We start from the raw sequence: 24685 nt of genomic DNA on the forward strand, positions 1-24685 counted from the left end.
AAATTTATATAGCAAATCTGTAGCAAAATTTGCAACATTTTCCAATGTAATAAAAGTAGATTTTTCTGCAGATTTGTTATAAATGAAAATGTTTTAAAAAAGGTAACTGGTGAAATCTGCAGTTTGCCGTTTTACTTAACACAAAATGGCATACCTCATGAGAGTTAGTGGCTAATGGCAAAATGACATGCAGGTACATCATTTTAATCTCACCCACTGCAGTTTATCCCCACATGTATGACACTGATGTACCCAGGATAATGTACTTAATGTCAAATCTGGGTATAAACTGATACTAGGACACACAACCAGGCACATAAGGGAGGAAGCATTATTTGGTTTTTGGCGCACAGATTTAAATGGTATGCTTTTTGGATGTCATGACACTTTTGCAGAACTCTTGAAATACCAGTAAAGTGGAATCCCCTAACAAATGACCCCATTTTGGCAACTACACCCCTGTAGGGATTTATCCTGGGCTACAGTGAGCATTTTTAACCCCCAAGTGTTGCTATAATTTAATTTACAGAAATGAATACACAGATGATGGTGAAAGGTGAAAATGCCATTTTTTTCCGGAATACGTCATTTCAGTGTGTAGTATGTTGTGCCTGGCCTGTATCAGAGACAAATGCTCCAAAAGCTGTTGTGCCCGGGATACCCACTTAACAGTTTTTGGAGTGTGTGTCTCTGCTGACACAAGCTGGGTGCAATATATTGGGCACTGAAATGCCCTATCTCTGGAAAAAAATTAATTTTCACTCTTCATTTATTAATGCAATGCTCAAGGTTTAAAAATGCTCACTACACCACTTGCTAAATCCCTTGAGGAGGATGTAGTTTCCAAAGTAGGGTCATATGTCTGCGGATTCCACTATACTGGCAATTCAGTGGCTCTGCAAAAGTGGAATTACGTCCAAAAACCAAAATAGCACTCTTTCCCAGCTGTGCCCAAGTAACAGTTTATACCCACATATAGCATTAACCACTTCCGGACCGCCCATATACGGACTATATACGTCCGGATAGTGGTTGCCTAGTTCTGACAGGATGTAACGATGCATTCAGTCAGAACACAGTAACTGCACGGAGATCGTGCAGCTGCTTTCAGTGGGAGCCGGCTGTAACTTCAGCCGGAGCTCCCACAGAGATGGCAGGGAAGATTTATTCCCTTCCCTGCCATCTCGAACGCTATGTATACAGCACTCAATGAGTATACAGCGCTCAATGAGCGCTGTATACACGGCTATGGGCGCCGCCATAATTCAGCCGCCCTCTGACCCGACGGTCACGTGATCCGCCAGTAGCAGAGCCTTACAAGAGCTGCTGGGTCCTACAGGACCCAGATCAGCTCAGTACGCTGTATATACAGTGTGCAGGAGGCTGGATTCCTCCTGCATCTGGGGTTAAATGTAGCAGCCCCAGCTATAGAAGAAATCAGCCTCCAGTACAAAAAAAAAAAAAAGTGATCAGATGTCCCCAAAGGTATCTTATCACCTTATGGGGACACAATCTGAAAAAAATTAAAATAAAATAATAATAAAAAAATTAATAATACGCTAAAAAAACGCCGTTATTAAAGGTTATAGCCCCACCCCCGACGACACCATACAAAATAAAACTTACCGTAACGGAGAGGAAAAACTATTTTATAAAGTTTTTCAGTGACACTTTGTGTTATTAAATAAAAAATAATAATAAATTGAAAACCAGACACAATTTCCCTCCTATTTTGTTTATATTTTCCCGGCTATAAAAAAAAATTAAAACACATTTGAAAATAAAAACAACATAAAAATAAATCCCTATGTGTCGCCGAAAAAAGATGCAAAACTTAGTTGACTGAGACATACGAGAAAAATGTTACAGACCTCAAAACCGCACATACAAAATAAACCTAAATTGTGTCTGGTCCTGGACCACAAATTGGCCCGGTACTGAAGTGTCATACATGTGGGTATAAACTGCTTTTTAGGCACACAACAGGGTGCACATGTGAATGTTAATTTTAGGGCTAAATTAATGTATTATTTAAAAAAAAAAAAAAAAAAAATGTTTAAATTTCACTTCCATATTATTTTAATTCCTGTGAAATGCTAAAAGGGTTAACAAACTTCTGAAATGCTCTTTTGAATTATTTGAGGGGTGCAGATAATAGTTATGAATGTATTTGGGCGATATGACTATCTGTATGATAAGCAGAGCATTTCACATTTTGAAAATTACAATTTTTTTTTTCAAATATCCTTTTTTTTTTCATAAATAAATACAAAATATCGATAAATGTTCACCACTAATATGAAGTGCAATGTGTCATGAAAAACAATCTCGAAATCACTTGTTTAAGTTACAGCATCTCAAACTTATTGCCATATAAAGTGACACATGTCAGTTTTGTAAAACTGGTCATTAAGGTACTTTTAGGCCCGGTCTTTAAGGAGTTAAATGAATTACCGTATTTTTCGGACTATAAGACGCACCTAGGTTTTAGAGGAGGAAAATAGGGGAAAAAAAATTTGAAGCAAAAAATGGTAAAATATTTAATATATGGGAGTTGTAGTTTTGCAACAGCTGCAAGGCCACATTGACAGGTGACCCTGCAGCTGTACGGGGATGCATAGAGTGGGTTTTTTTGCGGGGCCAGAAGTACTTTTTAGTTATACCATTTTGGGGAATATCTATTGCTTAGATCACCTTGTATTGAAAAAAAAACCCGGTGGTTTATGACATATGATTTTCTACTTTTATATATATATTCTAGGGACAGGAGGTGATTTAGAACTTTTATTTTTCATATTTTTATTATATATTTTTAAAGGTTTTTTTTTTTTTTTTTTTTTTTTTTTTTTTTTACTATTTTATTCCCCCCCGGGGGCTGGAACCTGCGGTCACTTGATCGCAAGTCCCATAGACGGCAATACAAGTGTATTGCCGTCTATGGGACATTCTGTCTATTAGTATTACGGCTGGTCATAGAGACCAGCCGCAATACTAATATAGCCGTGACAGGCCGGGGAGCCTCATTAGGCTCCCGGCTGTCACCCGAACAGGTCGGCTCCTGCGATATCGCCGCGCAGGAGCCGGCCTGCAACTCTACAGGTACGGGGCCGGTGGGGACCGGCCCCGGGGGAGAAGAGGCCGCTGACAGACTGCAGACCCGGCATCCGCTGTACTAGAGAGGCGGATGCCGGGGAGGGATAGACGCCGGGGCCTGAGACATCGCTCCTCTGCCCTGCCTGAAGCCAGCGGCGGGGGGACAGAGGAGCGGAATAGCATCACTCCTCCCGCTGCTGGCTTCATTCAGGGCAGAGGATCGCAGCGATGTCTCAGGCCCCGGCGTCTATCACTTGCCGGCATTCGCCTCTCTATTACGGCGGGTGCCAGGCCAGGCACATTCAGACTATAAGACGCACCCTTCTTTTCCCCCAAAATTTTGGGGAAAAAAGTGCGTCTTATAGTCCGGAAAATTCGGTATTTGCTTTTTCCATAAACTGCAGAAATGACATACACTGCCATGTAATAACATAGTAAAAATGAGGTGGAAAAAACGCTGGTACTAACTTTCTAAGGCAAATTCCCCACATTTTGGGAAAAAATGCAGCAGTGTTATTGACTTCTGCATTTCACAGTACCATCAAGGTGAGTGGGATTCTGGTCAATCTCATCCACACACTGTGAGGAAAAAAAAGCTGTAGAAAAGTTTTTTGAATGTAGAGGACTCCCATGCACAGTCTGCACTGGTGGCCCTGACCTCTTTACAGGTCCTATTGTGGGTCCCCTGGTCCATGGCCCTCACTTTTTTTTGGTCGCTGCTAAAGTGACTATCTTCATGTTACAGTTGTAGCGAAGGGTCTCACCATTAATACTGATATACTATAACCCTCTCTTTCTCCCTAGCCTTTCCCCTGAGGTATTTGGTGGAGAAACGCCTGGTTTCACAGTCTTAAAGAGGACCTTTCACCACTTTTGGGCACAGGCAGTGTTATATACTGCTGGAAAGCTGACAGTGCGCTGAATTCAGCGCACTGTCGGCTTTCCCGATCTGTGCCCGGTGTAAAGAGCTTACGGTGCCGGTACCGTAGCGCTTTACAGTCAGAAGGGCGTTTCTGACACTTAGCCAGGAACGTCCTTCTGCCTCGCGGCGCCAATCACGCTGTGCTGTGGAGCGGGGAGGAACTCCCCCCTCCCGCTCCTGATAATGCTCGTCTATGGACGAGCTGTGTGAGCAGAGGGAGGGGGCGTTCCTCCCAGCTCCACAGCACAGCGCGATAGGTGCCGCGAGGCAGAAGGACGTCTCTGGCTAATGGTCAGAAACGCCCTTCTGACCATAGAAGAGCTACGGTACCGGGCCGTAAGCTCTTCACACCGGGCACAGATCGGGAAAGCCGACAGTGCGCTGAATTCAGCGCACTGTCAGCTTTCCAGCAGTATATAACACTGCATGTGCCCAAAAGTGGTGAAAGGTCCTCTTTAACAACTTCCTTTGTAACCTGTGGGTCTTTACTAGAGATGAGCGAACAGTAAAATGTTCGAGGTTCGGTATTCGTTTCGACTAGCCCCTCAATATTCGACTACTCGAATCGAATATCGAACCCTATTATAGCCTATGGGAGGAAAATGCTCGTTTCAGGGGTAGGCAACGTTCGATCAAATTATACTTACCAAGTCCACGAGTGAGGGTCGGGCACGATCCTCCGTGCAGTCTTCTCCTTGCAGCGTCCCCGCGGCGTCTTCCGGCTCTTCATTCACTCTGGCAGGCATCGGGCCTGGGCAGAGCCGACTGCGCATGCCCGCACTACAAGCGGACATGCGCAGTCGGCTCTGCCCAGGCCCAATGCCTGGCAGAGTGAATTCAGAGCCGGAAGACGCCGCGGGGAAGCTGCACAGAGAAGACTTCTAAAGGTAGGAGAAGAATCAGCATTGTTTGGCCGACTATAACATTCGGCCAATCAATGCTGGTTCTACATCGAACTTTTACATTCGAACAGCGAGAGGTACTCGATCGAGTAAGAGTATTTCGAATACCGTAGTATTCAATGGAATACCTACTCGATCGAGTACTACTCGCTCATCTCTAGTCTTTACCAAAGACTATTTTACTAGCACATTCTCCCTGCCTCCCTCAGAGGCATTTAGGACTGTGCAGTTATTCCACTTCTTCCGCTTTCCCACTCCACTCAATCCAGAACTCTCTCATACTAGCTTTGAGAAATTATGCTTATTTAGAGCGGCTGATAAGGGCTCCTTTTCTTTTATATATGGCTTGTTAAATGCCCAAACCCCTGATGGTAAGCTTGACTTTATGACAGCCTGGGAGCTCAAGCCCAAGGGTTGACTGCTGTACATCGATTAGCAAAGGCAGTTGGCAGGTCATCCTTTTGGAGAGATAACAATAAAAAGGACCAGCAACCAGATCAGGATGAACAATCCAGTCAAAAAGGAACCGCGCTCACCAGATGAATGGATACAAACTGTTTTATTAAACAATTCGAGCACAACGCGTTCGGGAGTTCTCTTCGCCCTTCGTCGAGTTGTGCTCGAATTGTTTAATAAAACCGTTTGTATTCATTCATCTGGTGAGCGCGGTTCCTTTGTGACTGGATTGTTCACCCTGATCTGGTTGCTGGTCCTTTTTGTTGTTATATATCCACACCCGTGAGGTGCCAGGAACCCTGCAGCTCTGCACATACAGAGAGGGAAGCTCTGCTAAACGTTCCCATTTCTACAAGGTTGTGTAATCACAACCCCCCCCCAAGGTGAGCTGTTTACCTGCTTTACCAATTGTGTTGTTACAACAGTGCCACACTACAGGCCGCTCGGTGTCTTTCTTTTGTTTTCGAGATCCTTTTGGAGAGGACATATTTGGTCCGTCACCCTCCATAGCATTTTTACTACCCCTTTGCTTCAGGGGTTGTAGTGCCTTAGGCACCACCCTCAATATGTGGTGGTTCTGCCTTCATGCCCGACACCATTGGTTGGCTATCCATAGGACTGCGCAATAACTTTCAGGGCAGTCTTTCTGATATTAAGCCCCCATATTTCTGCTTAATCTTAAATCTTCTAATTTGAATTATTCCTAATTTAAGTTGCTCTAATATATTTTGTTAGCTGCCTTGATTCACATTGCCCCCAACTGGAGAAAATCCTCAGAGGTTATGAGACTGGTTGATGCAATTATGTTTCATGATTGGATAAATTTAATTATTTCTGATATCCGCCTGATCTTTGATAAGGTCTGAGCACCTAGGGTCACTCCACCCCTTAGGCGACTCCTTAGACATCTCTTATTATTGCCCATGTACACTGAAGTGCTATTTCTCCTTCTCTTCTCCCCTAAACTCAGGTTGGTTTTTATCTTTTTCTTCTCTACTTGATTTCCTCCTGTATTATATGTATATTAATTTTGGATATATGCTGCTGTCTTTGACACTTATTTCCATCATATTACCACCTTGTGACCGTATTTTGTTTGTTATACCATTTGTGGTTTCTATTGTTGCTAAAATGTTATAAATATCTTTGAAAGTAAGGGGACCCCATACTCAAATGAAGCATAGCTTGCTGTGTACCCTTCATTTTGGGTGTTAAAGAGAGTCTGTCAACAGAACCAAGCATATCAACGCAGCCCCACAGATAGATATGCCATGGTTACCTGAATCAGCCCTAGTTACAGTCAGCGCCTCCAGCACTAGGTTATGTCATGTGATGTACCAAGATGCTCGTCCAGGCCCTCATAATCTCCCGCTTAGACTACTGCAACACCCTTCTCGATGGACTCCCAGCAAACACCCTCGCCCCCCTCCAGTCCACCTTAAACTGTGCTGCTAGTTTAATTCACCTCACCCCCCGATCTTCATTGGCTGCTCCCCTCTGCCAGTCCCTCCACTGGCTACCCATAACCCAGCGAATTGAGTTCAAGCTACTAACGCTAACATACAAAGCCATCCACAACCTGGCCCCTCCATATATCTCTGAACTAATCTCCCGCTACCTGCCCACACGTAACCTCAGATCCTCCAATGACCTCCTACTCCGCTCTGCTCTCATCCGCTCCTCACACAACCGTCTCCAAGATTTCTCCCGTGCATCCCCCATACTCTGGAACTCCCTACCAAGACACATAAGACTGACCCCCACAATCACAGGCTTCAAGACGGCCCTGAAGACTCACCTATTCAGGAAGGCCTACAACCTCCAATAACACTATCACCGCACCCCCATCTGTACAGTGACCCCCTCTCCTTCTGTCTCTATCCCCCTTCCCCCATGGATTGTAAGGCCTCGCGGGCAGGGCCCTCTACCCCACTGTGCCAGCCGATCACTGTTAGTATTATATCTACCTGTATATTTTGTGTATTGTATGTAACCCCCAAATGTAAAGCAGCATGGAATTAATGGTGCTATATAAATAAACAATAATAATAATAATGTCACTGATGTCACAGAGACGGACATTGGCATACCGTAGCTCCCAACTGTCCTGGAAAAGTGCTCTGCTACCTCCCTCTACAGCAGGGCACCCGCTGTCTGCCTTTCTAGTGCTGCCTCCTGGGTTACGCCTTATGGCCATTACTATGCTGTGGGCTTGGCTACCTATGTGACCAGACATTGGGTGCCACCCCTGCTCGATCCCACTGACACAACCACTACGCTACACCTCCCCCTTAGCATTAAGGAGAACCTGAAGGAGAGGAGATAGAGAGCCGGGTGCCACTGCCTTACAAAGTGCTTAGAGCGAGAGAGAGGGCCAGTAATTTTGTGAAGACCCACTAATACAGCACCATCAACTGGGAATATAACTTAGGGTTGGGGTTACTAACCCCTAACCATTTTACAAGATTTGCCTGGAGCAATTCAGGAAAGATTCTGATCTGTTGCCTACCTTGAAAATAAGCCCTTGCCATTTTTTGGGAGAAAAAATTATTATAAGACCCTGTCTTATTTTTGCAAAAAGATGGGGCAGTTTGGGGGATTTGGCTACATACCGGTACTTTCACAAAGCAAGATGTGGATGTGTAATGCCCTAGGATAAGTTAGTAAGGAACTTTACAATCTGCTTTTACATGGAGCATTGTGAAATAAATGTCATGGTTATGAAATGAATGGAGATTGAGTTGTCCTTGTCCAGGTAACACTGAATTCTTAACATCAAGTTACAGCGTTAAAGTATTCGGGCCTTGGATATCTACAGTGGAAATAAAACTGCACCATTTTCTATTCTCTCTTCTCAGCATTCCTTTCCTCCTCTGCCAGGTCCACCCTCACAATTTACTAAAGGGCAAAACCCACAACGCAGCAGTAACTATAATAGCAAAATACAATTTTATATTTTGTTTGAAAACAAGTTTGACCTAAAATACGTTCATGCGTCATACATTGCCGTTTAGTCTCTTCATTGCTATTTGTAGCATTTACTATAGGATGGTTAGCCTGACTCTTACATCACTTAATGTGAACCCGCGCCTAGACGCTAGAGAATATTCTATTGTCTTTTTGTCTCTCCTTTTTTTTTTACGTATTGAACAAAAATTGCTTTGAAAACGATGTGACATGGGGGGCACCGATCAGCAATGTGTCCTCTATCTTATTGATAGAGGATAGATATTTTTGTGGCATAGCCCCTTTATGAAGCTAGTGTAAAGTGTATGTGCATCTTTCCTGTGACCTGATCGTAGCCCCCATGACTACTTTTTATTAAATGTTATGTGCCATCTTCTAATTGCTGTGTGCAAAATAAATAGTCGGCAATCAATCATTTGTGTGGAATGTCCTTTCCCAGATAAAACCGCTCTTTCTTCTGTTAGTTGCCATAGCTACGCCGGGTACATGATCATTTCAAGTGCTGCCTTGCTTTGCTCATAGAGGATCTCTTTGTAAGGAACAACATTATCTGCATACTTTTATAGTGATAATTGATTTCAGGACTTTTTGTCTCGTACTGCTCATCATCCCTTTTCATTCGCTGTCTCTTTATGATGTGCCGCTATAATTTATTCCTGCAGAATTAATTGAAACAAATTCATCCTTTTTTTTGCTTCCATTGTTTATGAATAGAATGAGCTTGTCATTTTTTCCTGCACAATTTAGTGTGAGAAAGTGATGGAGCTTCAGCATCTTGGGGGTTGTTTAAGATTCATAAGAGTAAATCCTTGAGGGGTCGTCGTATATCGCACCATACATTAGTTGCTGCTTCTATTATCTGTGTCCTGTTTTTCACAGATCATACTGAAGTGATCTCATTGATCTCTTACACTGTGTCGTGAGTAAGTTCATGCTACTGTTATCAATATATGTTCCGCTCATTCGTCATAGGATTAGAGCAATGGACCTTAATGGCAATAGAGTAACTGATGTAGAATCAGCACCCTCAGTCTGTAGACGTGATATTAGTACAGGATGTAATAACATTGTACGGTCACTATAAAACAGATCATGTGCAATGGAAATAGTGAACATTAACTATTCAAAAGTACCAAATGCAGAGACCTTTACCTTTCAGTACAAAGTTGTTTGTATAATTGAAAGCTCTGTCTTTTGCGGGTCCATAACTGTCCACAATTGTAGATCCGCACAGTATTAAGGTTAAATAGCCGTGTTGGTACTTGGCGATAATTTAGTAGGTTTTGGGTTGAAGCTTGAACACTCAGTGTCTAACAGGTTCTCCATCACTGCCCTACAGTGAATGGGAATAGATGCCAGGTGAAGGGGGCTCTGTCTGAATCCATTTAATTTCTGTCCATTTCTCTTCTATGACAGATGAGAGCAAGAGACATTTTTAATGGTAGTTTTAATGCGAAACAAAATGTGAAATCTGTGTTTCTTAAAGGGAGTCTATCACCTCCCCATGCATATTCTTTTGCCACCACATTACCCAGTACATTATAGTAATACACAATTATTATTATTTTTTTTTTTTAATTTGTAGAAAAAAACTGCAGTCTTATGCAAATGAGGGTGCACTGGGGGCGGACCCTGGGACCACTGCTATTGCTATTAGGTAGGATGGTTGATGTCATAGAAGTGGGAGTATCAACTCTTACTGCAAGGGGCGGTGCAGGCAGGCAGTGGTAGGGGTTAGTGCTTTTCTTTTTGAGGCATTTTCTTTTTTTGTTGTTGTTGGAGCTATCAGATCCTGCATTCAACCTTGTATAGCAAATTGCAGGAACTCCTTTCCAATTATAATTTTCATGTATGTCCTATGTTGGAAAGGGATGTTAAAGTTTATGGGCGTTTTTAGTTTAAAACTGGGAGAGCACAAACAATGGCATATACATATATGTGGTAAAATGGTACATTTAGAGCTTTTTTAGTACTTTGCAGTTGGAGAAATAATTCTTGCTTCTAGATTATCTAAAAACATTCAACTAGACTCTTGGCTTGGATGTGTGCATGTCTTTGGGGGATGTGGATAAGATGGGGATCTTAAAATTCAGTTACCGTATATACTCGAGTATAAGCCAAGTTTTTCAGCACAGTTTTTGTGCTGAAAAAGTCTCCCTCGGTTTATACTCGAGTCAAGCGCAGGGGAGATATTGTTATATACACTCCAGACACTGTATTGTTTGCACGGTGTAGTTTGCACTCAAATTCTACTGCGGTTGTTCTAGGGAGAGAAGATTGTCCAGCCAGAAGGTCCACGGAGAGTGCAGCAGGATGCCCTCACTGTCCGACTCCTGCGGCAGCTCCAGGCTGGTGATGGTTCAGGTGCAGCTGCTCATCGCTCTCCACCTTCAGATGCCGCCAGTCCGGACCCGTGGGGAGCGCCATCTTCCTGTGGACCCCGCCAGCATCGTCACTAACTGCGCAGAGAGTTGGCAGTTTCGGCGTCGAGTCCACAGGAAGATGGCGCTCCCTGCGGGTCTGGACCTTGCCGCCAAAACTGCTGACTCTCTACGCAGTTAAGTGACGATGCTGACGGGGTCCACAGGAAGATGGCGCTCTGCGTGGGTCCGGACCTTGCCGCCAAAACCGTTGACGCTCTGCGCAGTTAAGTGACGATGCTGGCGGGGTCCACAGGAAGATGGCGCTCCCCGCGGGTCCAGGTCGGCAGGAACTGAAGACAGAGAGCGATGAGCAGCTGCACTTGAACCATCACCAGCTTGGAGCTGCCGCAGGAGCCGGACAGTGAGGGCATCCCGCTGCACTCCCTGTGGACCTTCTAGCTGGACAACCTTCTCTCCCTGGAACAACTGCAGTAGAATGTGAGTACAACCTACACCGTGCAAACAAATACAGTGTATGGAGTGTATATAACAATATCCCCTTCCACCCCCACCCCCCCTTGAAATGAATAGTAAGAGTGATCTTTCAACTATTTATCTGTTTTGCTTGTCTGTCTACAGCCAGGCTGAATATACAGTGTTGGCCAGAAGTATTGGCACCCCTGCAATTCTGTCAGATAATACTCATTGTCTTCCAGAAAATGATTGCAAGCACAAACTCTTTGGTATTAATATCTTCAGTTATTTTGCTTGCAATGAAAAAACACAAAAGAGAATGAAAAAAAGTCAAATCATTGATCATTTTACACAAAACTCCAAAAATGTGCCAGATAAAAGTAATGGCACCCTCAGCCTAATACTTGGTAGCACAACCTTTAGACTGTAAAATAACTGTGAACAACCGCTTCCGGTAACCATCAATGAGTTTCTTACAAGGCTCTGCTGGAATTTTAGACCATTCTTCTTTGGCAAACCGCTCCAGGTCCCTGAGATGTGAAGGGGGCCTTCTCCAAACTGCCATCAAGAGATCTCTCCACAGGTGTTCTATGGGATTCAGGTCTGGACTCATTGCTGGCCACTTTACAAGTCTCCAGTGCTTTCTCTCAAACCATTTTCTAGTGCTTTTTGAAGTGTGTTTTGGGTCATTGTCCTGCTGGTCCCATGACCTCTGAGGGAGACCCAACTTTTTCACACTGGGCCCTACATTATGCTGCAAAATTTGTTGGTAGTCTTCAGACTTCATAATGCCATGCACACGGTCAAGCAGTCCAGTGCCAGAGGCAGCAAAGCAACCCCAAAACATCAGGGAACCTCCACCATATTTGACTGTAGGGACTAGAGATGAGTGAACACTGTTTGGATCAACCGATCCGAACAGCACGCTCCCATAGAAATGAATGGAAGCACCTGTGACACTGGCAAAGTCAGCGTCACAGGTGCTTCCATTCATTTCTATGGGAGCATGCTGTTCAGATCGGCTGATCCGAACAGTGTTCGCTCATCTCTAGTAGGGACCATGTTCTTTTCTTTGAAGGCCTCTATTTTTTCCCTGTAAACTCTATGTTGATGCCTTTTCCCAAAAAGCTCTACTTTTGTCTCATCTGACCAGAGAACATTCTTCCAAAACGTTTTTGGCTTTCTCAGGTAAGTTTTGGCAAACTCCAGCCTGGCTTTTTTATGTCTCTGGGTAAGAAGTGGGGGCTTCCTGGGTATCCTACCATACAGTCTATTTTCATTCAGACGCCGACGGATAGTACGGGTTGACACTGTTGTACCCTCGGACTGCAGGGCAGCTTGAACTTGTTTGGATGTTAGTTGAGGTTCTTTATCCACCATCCGCACAATCTTGCGTTGAAATCTCTCGTCAATTTTTCTTTTCCGTTCACATCTAGGGAGGTTAGCCACAGTGCTAGAGATGAGCGAACAGTGTTCTATCGAACTCATGTTCGATCGGATATTAGGCTGTTCGGCATGTTCGAATCGAATCGAACACCGCGTGGTAAAGTGCGCCATTACTCGATTCCCCTCCCACCTTCCCTGGCGCCTTTTTTGCTCCAATAACAGCGCAGGGTAGGTGGGACAGGAACTACGACACCGGTGACGTTGAAAAAAGTAGGCAAAACCCATTGGCTGCCCGAAAACATGTGACCTCTAATTTAAAAGAACAGCGACGCCCAGCTTCGCGTCATTCTGAGCTTGCAATTCACCGGGGACGGAGGTTTCCGTCCAGTTAGCTAGGGCTTAGATTCTGGGTAGGCAGGGACAGGCTAGGATAGGAAGGAGAAGACAACCAACAGCTCTTATAAGAGCTAAATTCCAGGGAGAAGCTTGTCAGTGTAACGTGGCACTGACGGGCTCAATCGCCGCAACCCAGCTTTCCGCGGATCCTGAATGGAATACACTGACAGTGTATTCCCGTATACCCGATATATACCCCCGATACCCGTTCCAACGGTGTGCCCCCCACCTTCACCCCAGAAATACCCTGCAAGTCCCCTAGCAATAGAATTGGGGCTATATACACCCACTATTTTTGCTACTGCCATATAGTGCCATTGTCTGACTGGGAATTCAAAGAATATATTGGGCTTACATATCACTTCAATTCCAGGGAGAAGCTTGTCAGTGTAACGTGGCACTGACGGGCTCAATCGCCGCAACCCAGCTTTCCCAGGATCCTGAATGGAACACACTGACAGTGTATTCCCGTATACCCCATATATACACCCCAAATCCCCGTTCCAACGGTGTGCCCCCCCACCTTCACCTCAGAAATACCCTGCAAGTCCCCTAGCAATAGAATTGGGGCTATATACACCCACAATTTTTGCTACTGGTATACAGTGCCATTGTCTGACTGGGAATTCAAAGAATATATTGGGGTTACGTGCACCCACAATTTTTGCTACTGCTATACAGTGCCATTGTCTCACTGGGAATTCAAAGAATATATTGGGGTTATGTGCACCCACAATTTTTACTACTGGTATACAGTGCCATTGTCTGACTGGGAATTCAAAGAATATATGGGGGTTACGTGCACCCACAATTTTTGCTACTGCTATACAGTGCCATTGTCTCACTGGGAATTCAAAGAATATATTGGGGTTATGTGCACCCACAATTTTTACTACTGGTATACAGTGCCATTGTCTCACTGGGAATTCAAAGAATATATTGGGGTTATGTGCACCCACAATTTTTACTACTGGTATACAGTGCCATTGTCTGACTGGGAATTCAAAGAATATATGGGGGTTACGTGCACCCACAATTTTTGCTACTGCTATATAGTGCCAGTTTCTGACTGGTAATTCAAAGAATATATTGGGGTTACGTGCACCCACAATTTTTGCTACTGGTATATAGTGCCATTGTCTGACTGGGAATTCAAAGAATATATGGGGGTTAAGTGCACCCACAATTTTTGCTACTGCTATACAGTGCCATTGTCTGACTGGGAATTCAAAGAATATATGGGGGTTATGTGCACCCACAATTTTTACTACTGGTATACAGTGCCATTGTTTGACTGGGAATTCAAAGAATATATGGGGGTTACGTGCACCCACAATTTTTGCTACGGCTATACAGTGCCATTGTCTCACTGGGAATTCAAAGATTATATTGGGGTTATGTGCACCCACAATTTTTGCTACTGCTATATAGTGCCAGTTTCTGACTGGTAATTCAAAGAATATATTGGGGTTACGTGCACCCACAATTTTTGCTACTGGTATATAGTGCCATTGTCTGACTGGGAATTCAAAGAATATATGGGGGTTAAGTGCACCCACAATTTTTGCTACTGCTATACAGTGCCATTGTCTGACTGGGAATTCAAAGAATATATGGGGGTTATGTGCACCCACAATTTTTACTACTGGTATACAGTGCCATTGTTTGACTGGGAATTCAAAGAATATATGGGGGTTACGTGCACCCACAATTTTTGCTACGGCTATACAGTGCCATTGTCTCACTGGGAATTCAAAGATTATATTGGGGTTATGTGCACCCACAATTTTTGCTACTGCTATATAGTGCCAGTTTCTGACTGGTAATTCAAAGAATATATTGGGGTTACGTGCACCCACAATTTTTGCTACTGGTATATAGTGCCATTGTCTGACTGGGAATTCAAAGAATATATTGGGGTTACGTGCACCCACAATTTTTGCTACTGCTATACAGTGCCATTGTCTCACTGGGAATTCAAAGAATATTTTGGGGTTATGTGCACCCACAATTTTTACTACTGGTATACAGTGCCATTGTCTAACTGGGAATTCAAAGAATATATGGGGGTTACGTGCACCCACAATTTTTGCTACTGCTATACAGTGCCATTGTCTCACTGGGAATTCAAAGAATATATTGGGGTTATGTGCACCCACAATTTTTACTACTGGTATACAGTGCCATTGTCTGACTGGGAATTCAAAGAATATATGGGGGTTACGTGCACCCACAATTTTTGCTACTGCTATACAGTGCCATTGTCTGACTGGGAATTCAAAGAATATATGGGGGTTATGTGCACCCACAATTTTTACTACTGGTATACAGTGCCATTGTCTGACTGGGAATTCAAAGAATATATGGGGGTTACGTGCACCCACAATTTTTGCTACTGCTATATAGTGCCAGTTTCTGACTGGTAATTCAAAGAATATATTGGGGTTACGTGCACCCACAATTTTTGCTACTGCTATACAGTGCCATTGTCTCACTGGGAATTCAAAGATTATATTGGGGTTATGTGCACCCACAATTTTTGCTACTGCTATATAGTGCCAGTTTCTGACTGGTAATTCAAAGAATATATTGGGGTTACGTGCACCCACAATTTTTGCTACTGGTATATAGTGCCATTGTCTGACTGGGAATTCAAAGAATATATGGGGGTTACGTGCACCCACAATTTTTGCTACTGCTATACAGTGCCATTGTCTCACTGGGAATTCAAAGAATATATTGGGGTTATGTGCACCCACAATTTTTACTACTGGTATACAGTGCCATTGTCTGACTGGGAATTCAAAGAATATATGGGGGTTACGTGCACCCACAATTTTTGCTACTGCTATACAGTGCCATTGTCTCACTGGGAATTCAAAGAATATATTGGGGTTACGTGCACCCACAATTTTTGCTACTGGTATATAGTGCCATTTTCTGACTGGGAATTCAAAGAATATATTGGGGTTACAAATACCCTCATTTCTTGCTACTGCTATACAGTGCCATTGTCTCACTGGGAATTCAAAGAATATATTGGGGTTATGTGCACCCACAATTTTTACTACTGGTATACAGTGCCATTGTCTGACTGGGAATTCAAAGAATATATTGGGGTTACATGCACCCACAATTTTTGCTACTGCTATACAGTGCCATTGTCTCACTGGGAATTCAAAGATTATATTGGGGTTATGTGCACCCACAATTTTTGCTACTGCTATATAGTGCCAGTTTCTGACTGGTAATTCAAAGAATATATTGGGGTTACGTGCACCCACAATTTTTGCTACTGGTATATAGTGCCATTGTCTGACTGGGAATTCAAAGAATATATGGGGGTTACGTGCACCCACAATTTTTGCTACTGCTATACAGTGCCATTGTCTCACTGGGAATTCAAAGAATATATTGGGGTTATGTGCACCCACAATTTTTACTACTGGTATACAGTGCCATTGTCTGACTGGGAATTCAAAGAATATATGGGGGTTACGTGCACCCACAATTTTTGCTACTGCTATACAGTGCCATTGTCTCACTGGGAATTCAAAGATTATATTGGGGTTATGTGCACCCACAATTTTTGCTACTTCTATATAGTGCCAGTTTCTGACTGGTAATTCAAAGAATATATTGGGGTTACGTGCACCCACAATTTTTGCTACTGGTATATAGTGCCATTGTCTGACTGGGAATTCAAAGAATATATGGGGGTTACGTGCACCCACAATTTTTGCTACTGCTATACAGTGCCATTGTCTCACTGGGAATTCAAAGAATATATTGGGGTTATGTGCACCCACAATTTTTACTACTGGTATATAGTGCCATTGTCTGACTGGGAATTCAAAGAATATATTGGGGTTACGTGCACCCACAATTTTTGCTACTGCTATACAGTGCCATTGTCTCACTGGGAATTCAAAGAATATATTGGTGTTATGTGCACCCACAATTTTTACTACTGGTATATAGTGCCATTGTCTGACTGGGAATTCAAAGAATATATGGGGGTTACGTGCACCCACAATTTTTGCTACTGCTATACAGTGCCATTGTCTCACTGGGAATTCAAAGAATATATTGGGGTTATGTGCACCCACAATTTTTACTACTGGTATACAGTGCCATTGTCTCACTGGGAATTCAAAGATTATATTGGGGTTATGTGCACCCACAATTTTTGCTACTGCTATATAGTGCCAGTTTCTGACTGGTAATTCAAAGAATATATTGGGGTTACGTGCACCCACAATTTTTGCTACTGGTATATAGTGCCATTGTCTGACTGGGAATTCAAAGAATATATGGGGGTTACGTGCACCCACAATTTTTGCTACTGCTATACAGTGCCATTGTCTCACTGGGAATTCAAAGAATATATTGGGGTTATGTGCACCCACAATTTTTACTGCTGGTATATAGTGCCATTGTCTGACTGGGAATTCAAAGAATATATTGGGGTTACGTGCACCCACAATTTTTGCTACTGCTATACAGTGCCATTGTCTCACTGGGAATTCAAAGAATATATTGGGGTTACGTGCACCCACAATTTTTGCTACTGGTATATAGTGCCATTGTCTGACTGGGAATTCAAAGAATATATTGGGGTTACAAATACCCTCATTTCTTGCTACTGCTATACAGTGCCATTGTCTCACTGGGAATTCAAAGAATATATTGGGGTTATGTGCACCCACAATTTTTACTACTGGTATACAGTGCCATTGTCTGACTGGGAATTCAAAGAATATATGGGGGTTATGTGCACCCACAATTTTTGCTACTGCTATACAGTGCCATTGTCTCACTGGGAATTCAAAGAATATATTGGGGTTATGTGCACCCACAATTTTTGCTACTGCTATATAGTGCCAGTTTCTGACTGGTAATTCAAAGAATATATTGGGGTTACGTGCACCCACAATTTTTGCTACTGGTATATAGTGCCATTGTCTGACTGGGAATTCAAAGAATATATGGGGGTTACGTGCACCCACAATTTTTGCTACTGCTATACAGTGCCATTGTCTCACTGGGAATTCAAAGAATATATTGGGGTTATGTGCACCCACAATTTTTACTACTGGTATACAGTGCCATTGTCTGACTGGGAATTCAAAGAATATATGGGGGTTACGTGCACCCACAATTTTTGCTACTGCTATACAGTGCCATTGTCTCACTGGGAATTCAAAGATTATATTGGGGTTATGTGTACCCACAATTTTTGCTACTGCTATATAGTGCCAGTTTCTGACTGGTAATTCAAAGAATATATTGGGGTTACGTGCACCCACAATTTTTGCTACTGCTATACAGTGCCATTGTCTCACTGGGAATTCAAAGAATATATTGGGGTTATGTGCACCCACAATTTTTACTACTGGTATATAGTGCCATTGTCTGACTGGGAATTCAAAGAATATATGGGGGTTACGTGCACCCACAATTTTTGCTACTGCTATACAGTGCCATTGTCTCACTGGGAATTCAAAGAATATATTGGTATTATGTGCACCCACAATTTTTACTACTGGTATATAGTGCCATTGTCTGACTGGGAATTCAAAGATTATATTGGGGTTATGTGCACCCACAATTTTTGCTACTGCTATATAGTGCCAGTTTCTGACTGGTAATTCAAAGAATATATGGGGGTTACGTGCACCCACAATTTTTGCTACTGCTATACAGTGCCATTGTCTGACTGGGAATTCAAAGAATATATTGGAGTTACAAATACCCTCATTTCTTGCTACTGCCATATAGTGCCAGTTTCTGACTGGTAATTCAAAGAATATATTGGGGTTACGTGCACCCACAATTTTTGCTACTGGTAGATAGTGCCATTGTCTCACTGGGAATTCCACAAATAATTTGGGGATTCATTTACCCTACATCTCAGGCTCTTGCCATATTCACCCAGGTTGTCAGTGCTGCACCAGCTCGTTCCCAGACAGCTTGGCCCGAAAAACACGTTACCTATATAGAGGATTTGGACAATGAAGACAACATGTTCTAAATCTAATGTCTGCACCTTCTCCAGAATTAAAATAAAGGCAGCGTTTAACTTTCAAATAGCACTGCACAAAGGAAGAGCTTATCAGCTTGTCTCATGACATGCTACTGAAAAGTGTCATTTGTGTATCTTAATTTAAATATAGTTGTATAAGCTTTTTGGGTTTTAGGCACTGCCAAGTTATTTATTACCACCCGCTCCCTTATAATGATGATGACGCCAAAGTCACTGTGGGTGTTCAGAGCTCACAGCTTTGGTTGACATTTGTCTTGCTCTCTGTCGGTACCAGCTGTCTTTTTGGATACCGTAAAGTTATGTTGACTTTATTAACAGCTATAGAAGCTTTAGCCAGGTTGTGACGGTGTGTAACCCTAACAACACTAAGTGGGATACACATTAATAGTCAGTCTATGTACACTAAACGTATCACTGAAGTAATTTTTTTTCCCTCTCCCCTAATATAAGAAAGGAACAGACATTAGACCTAGACCAGGGTTCGAGGCTTGTAAAAATCCAGTATTATTTGTTCTTCATGATGTGAAATATGTGTTGAAAAGCAACCCAAGATGAAGTCAGCCATGTGTGCCAGTGTGTTACTTGGCATGACTTTGCTGGCCCCAACTGTAAGGGTCACTCTCCATTTCCTCCATTTTCCACTCCCCTTCACACCATTTGTGGTGAAGCAATGGGATGCACTGAAGTGCACCCTCTAGCCTCGTGTGGGATAGGGACATCAGATGCCACTCCAACCCCCTCGTCTTCCTCCGCCAGCCAACGGTGCGAAGATGAGAGGAGTGTGCTCTGAATGTTTTCTGCCTAGCAGAGGCTAGTTCTCACTTACGAAAATGGCCCCACTTTGACCTGTATATCAGGCACAATGGTGTAGGTTTCAAAGAAACATGGCACCAACAAGTTGGAAAACGTGGGCCATGCGTGGACCGTGTTTGAGTCTGGCAAGCTCCAGATCTGCTACCAGGTTCCAGCCATTATCACAGGCGCAAAAATGCCAGGCCCCAGGTGTAGCAGGGAAAAAAAAATGCCATCTCAGCCAGGATGGCATCCCTGACCTCGGAGGCACTGTGCTGTCTGTCCCCCAAGCTGATCAGTTTCAGCACGGCCTGCTGACATCTCCCCATGCCAGTGTTACAGTGTTTTCCGCTAGTAGCTGGGGTGGAGGTTGCAGCTTCGTAGGGTTTCAGTCTACTCCTGCCATGAATTTTGGCCTGGGAGAGGAGATAGGCCACCCCAGTTTGCACCCGGGGAACAGACTCCACCACATTCACCCTGCCTGTCATTAAAGATAAGCACTGCAGCATCCCTGACCACAGGCGCTTGTCCATGTGTCGGTGGTCAAGTGGACCTTGCAGCAAAGCGCAGAGCTCTGGGCCCGACTGATGTTATGGGACACATGCAGGCGCAAGGCAGAGACAGCACACCAAGAGAAGTAGTAACGGCTAGGCCCAGCATAGGGAGGTGCCCCAGCTGCCATCTGCTGACGGAAGGCCTGGGTCTCCAGAAGCATAAACAAACACCAACATCTCCAGGGCCAGCAGTTTATCGATGAGGCTGTTAAAGGCTTGGGCATGGGGGTGGGTTGTGTTGTACTTCTGCCTGCAATGAAAAGCTTGGGAAATGTGGAGTGGCTGGGAAGAGGCGCATGATCGTGCAGGCCAAAAGGGCGCATGAGGGTGAACTCCCCAATGTGTCAGAGATAGGTGTGTAGGTGTCCTTGCATCATATACTTGCACCATATTTGGCTTTGGAAGTTAATTTTGTGCCAAAAAGTGGTTAAGACAGCGATCCCTCAGCTACTCCCGTTACACTGTCTATTGAAGTTACCATCTGTGGAAGTGGACCACCACTTGTAAGATCCCAAAGGAAGCAGGCAAGAGATGTGCAGTTCAGAAAAAAAGATGAGAAAATAAGTGTAGGCTGTAGAGCACAGAGGGATCGGAGAGGACAGAGCTGGTGTCGGCCAGGTATTCCCACAACATGCGCCTATACTTGTCCCTCCTGGTGACACTAGGCCCCTGAGTGGCAGTAATTTGTCCAGGGGGGCCATTAACGTGTTCCAGACCTAGGAATAAGTCTTCCAACAGGGTAGAGTTTTGCATGCCTTTGCTTCTACCCACTGTTTTTGCTGCTTAGCTTCCCTCCACATCTACACTGCTTTCACCCCTAAACATCACCCCAGTTTATGCCTTTGTTTCTACCCTGTTTTTTTTGTTGAATTAGCTTCCCTCCACATCTACACTGCTTTAGCCCCTAAACATCACCCCAGTTTATGCCTTTGCTTCTACCCTTTTTTTTTTTTGTTGAATTAGCTTCTCTCCACATCTACACTGCTTTAGCCCCTAAACATCACCCCAGTTTATGCCTTTGCTTCTACCCAGGTTTTTTGTTGATTTAGCTTCCCTCTACATCTACACTGCTTTAGCCCCTAGACATCACCCCTGTCCATGTGGGGTCGGTGGCCTCGTCATCCACCAACTCCTCTTCCAATTGCGCACTGCCCCCTTACTGCAAACCGCACATGACCACAGCTTGCCTTGATGGCAACTGTGTCTCATGATCCCCACTTAGGTCCAGACAAGTCGGTGGCGGGTCCAAAACCCCAAAATTGGAAGGAAATGGCAGATGCTGCAGTATTTCTAACACCTGTTCCTGGTGCTCGGGCCTGGTCTGTGTTGTACCCTGCACCCTGCTTAACGCAGCTGCCATATCCGAAGTTGTGCTGAGCGCATGCTAATGTTTCGTGTCCAGTGCAATGGATGGGATGGGATTTCACATAAGTCTGCCACCCATGGCCACTCATGGTTGAGCAACTGAGGGAGTTGACTTTGACGAACCCGAGGGTTTTGGAGTTGGAACTACATCAAAGGTCTGTGCTGCTCACACACTCTGCTCAACACATGATATGTTTAGTGCCAGCAGTGTGGAGACGTCGCACAACAGCTGTTGTTCCAGGAGGTATAGGCGTTGTAGGAGTGCATAGAGGCTAGCAGCAGCAACTATAGACTTTAAAAACTATCCGCACAAGCGCCACACTTTCACCATTAGCTCAGGAACATTGGGGTACCTTTTTCAAAAGATTAGCAGCAATGAGTTAAAAACGTGGCCCAGGCGTGGAATATGTTGCAGGCTGCCAAGCTACAGAGCCAATCCCAGGTTACGGCCATTATCACACATGACAACATGCCTGGGCCCAGGTGCAGTGGCAAAAACCACATTGCCGTCTCATCGAGGATGGCATGACTCACTTTGTAGGCAGTGTGCTGTCTGGCCCCCAAGCTGATGAGCTTCAGCACGACCCGCTGACGTCTCCCCACACCAGTGTTGCAGCGTTTCCAGCTCGTAGCTGGGGTCAATTTAACAGCGGAGGAGGGTGGTGTTTCAGCCCTCCTCCCAGGAATGTTGTGTGGGGAGACAAGTCAGGCCACCACATTTTGCGACCCGGTCCACGCCTCAACTACATTCAACCACTGTGCCCAAACTGAAAGGTAGCGTCCCTGTCCGCATGCACTTGTCCATTCGTAACTGGTCACATGGAACTTTAGGGCTAAGCGCTGAATTTAGGGACCGCCTCATGTTTGGGGGAAAGTGCTGGTGTGGACGGCACAGTGCGGTGGCGCAGTAGACACTCTGCCCAAAAAGGGCAGAGTGTCCCCCAGCCGGGATTCCAACATCTCCTGGGCCAGATTTCTTGAGATGAGGCCGTTGAAGCCTTGGGCATGTGGGTGATTTGCGCTGTACTTTAGCATGAAATGAAAGGCTTGGGAGATGGGGAGTTGCTGGGAAGAGGCGCATGATGGCGCGGGCAAAAGGAGAAATGGCAGGAAAAGGTGAGGATAAGGGTGAACTCCCCAAAGTGTCAGAGGCAGATGTGGAGGTGTCCTGGCTGCTGGTCTGGACTGCAGTGCCAGCCCTGTCAACAGTGGGAGAGGCAGTGGCCGCCAGGCCAAACGACGATTATCCTGCGCTTGCTCTCACCCACTGAGCCCAGGGCTTGCCTTCCAAATGATGGCACCCGCAAGAGGTGGTGAGATTCCTCTCCGCAGATCTCCAAACCATCTTGGACTTGCAAATTGCACTAAATTTGTCATTTAACTGACATGTATATGATGAGTCTATCCATTGTCTGTTCATTTTGGTGAAAGTCAGCCTGTCAGCTGACAGACAGCTGTGCTTGTCAGTGATGATGCCACCGGCTGCTTGTACCCCCAGTTTTTGCTGCTTAGCTTGCCTCCACATCCACACTGCTTTTGCCCCTACACATCACCCCTATCCATGCCTGTGCCTCTAGCCATAAGTCTGCCACCCATGGAAACTCATGGTGCAGAAAGTGAGGGAGCTGACTCTGAGGAACCCTTGGGTTTTGTAGCTGGTACTCCATCAAAGGTCTCTGCTGCTCACACACCCTGCTGAACATACGGTATCTAGGGTTAGAGCGTGTGGTGACCTCGCACAACAGTAGGTGCTTCAGGCAGATGTAGGCCTTGCTGGAGTGTATTGCGGCTAGCTCCAGGTACTGTAGACTTGGGAAAGTGGGTGTCCAAGTGCCGCACTTTCACCCTTAGCTCAGCTAATTTGGGGTATGTTTTTAAAAATCATTGCACCACTACATTGAACACGTGGGCCAGGCATGGAACATGTTGGAGGCTGGCAAGCTCCAGAGCCCTCCAACAAGACAAAAAAGTCTGGCCCCAGGGGCAGCGGGGATAAACAAATTGCCATCTCATCCAGGATGGCATCCCTGACCTCAGAGGCAGTGTGCTGTCCGTCTCCCAAGCTGATGAGCTTCAGCCCAGCCTGCTGACGTCTCCCCACACCAGTGTTACAGCGTTTTCAGCTCGTAGCTGGGGTCAATCTAACAGCGGAGGAGGAGGAGGGTGGTGTTTCAGCCCTCCTCCCAGGAATGTTTTGTGGGGAGACAAGTCAGGAAAATTCTTGAAACGGGAGAGTTTTGCATCTTTGCCCTTGCTGCCTATGGACATCCCTTTGCCTCTAGCCACCATTTTCCCTGCTTTGCTTGCCTCCACATCCACACTTCTTTTGCCCCTAGACATCACCCCAGTCCATGCCTTAGCTTGTACCCCCAGTTTTTCCTGCTTAGCTTGCCTCCACATCCACACTGCTTTTGCCCCTAGACATCACCCCAGTCCATGCCTTAGCTTGTACCCCCAGTTTTTCCTGCTTAGCTTGCCTCCACATCCACACTGCTTTTGCCCCTAGACATCATCCCTATCCATGCCTCTGCCCCTAGCCATAACTCTGCCACCCCTGGAAACTCATGGTGCAGAAACTTTGGGAGCTGACTTTGAGGAACCCTTGGGTTTTGTAGATGGAACTCCATCAAAGGTCTGTGCAGCTCACACACCCTGCTCAAGATATGGTATTGTAGGGTTTCAGCGTGTGTGAATGACGGACAACAGCCTGTGTTTGGACAGATGTAGGCCTTGCTAGAGTGTTTTTAGGCTAGCAGCGACTCCTGTGCACTTGCAAAAGTGGGCGCACAAGCGCCGCATTTTCAACAGTAGCTTCGGTACATTTGGGTATGTTTTTAAAAAACTGCACCACTAGGTTAGACGTGGGCCAAACATGGAACGTGTTGGAGGCTGGCAAGCTCCAGAGCCGCTACCAGGTTCCAGCCATTATCACAGGCGTAAAAATGCCAGGCCCCAGGTGTAGCAGGGAA

General features: G+C 44.9%; 1 protein-coding gene across 2 annotated transcripts in view; it reads left to right on the plus strand.

Annotated features, from left to right (window-relative positions):
* TFB1M (transcription factor B1, mitochondrial) overlaps positions 1-24685 on the plus strand; it is a 101601-nt gene that overhangs the window by 64902 nt on the left and 12014 nt on the right. The gene's annotated exons all lie outside the window — the stretch shown is intronic.

The sequence above is a fragment of the Leptodactylus fuscus genome, chromosome 3, assembly GCF_031893055.1.
Source record: "Leptodactylus fuscus isolate aLepFus1 chromosome 3, aLepFus1.hap2, whole genome shotgun sequence".
Lineage (NCBI taxonomy): Eukaryota > Metazoa > Chordata > Amphibia > Anura > Leptodactylidae > Leptodactylus > Leptodactylus fuscus.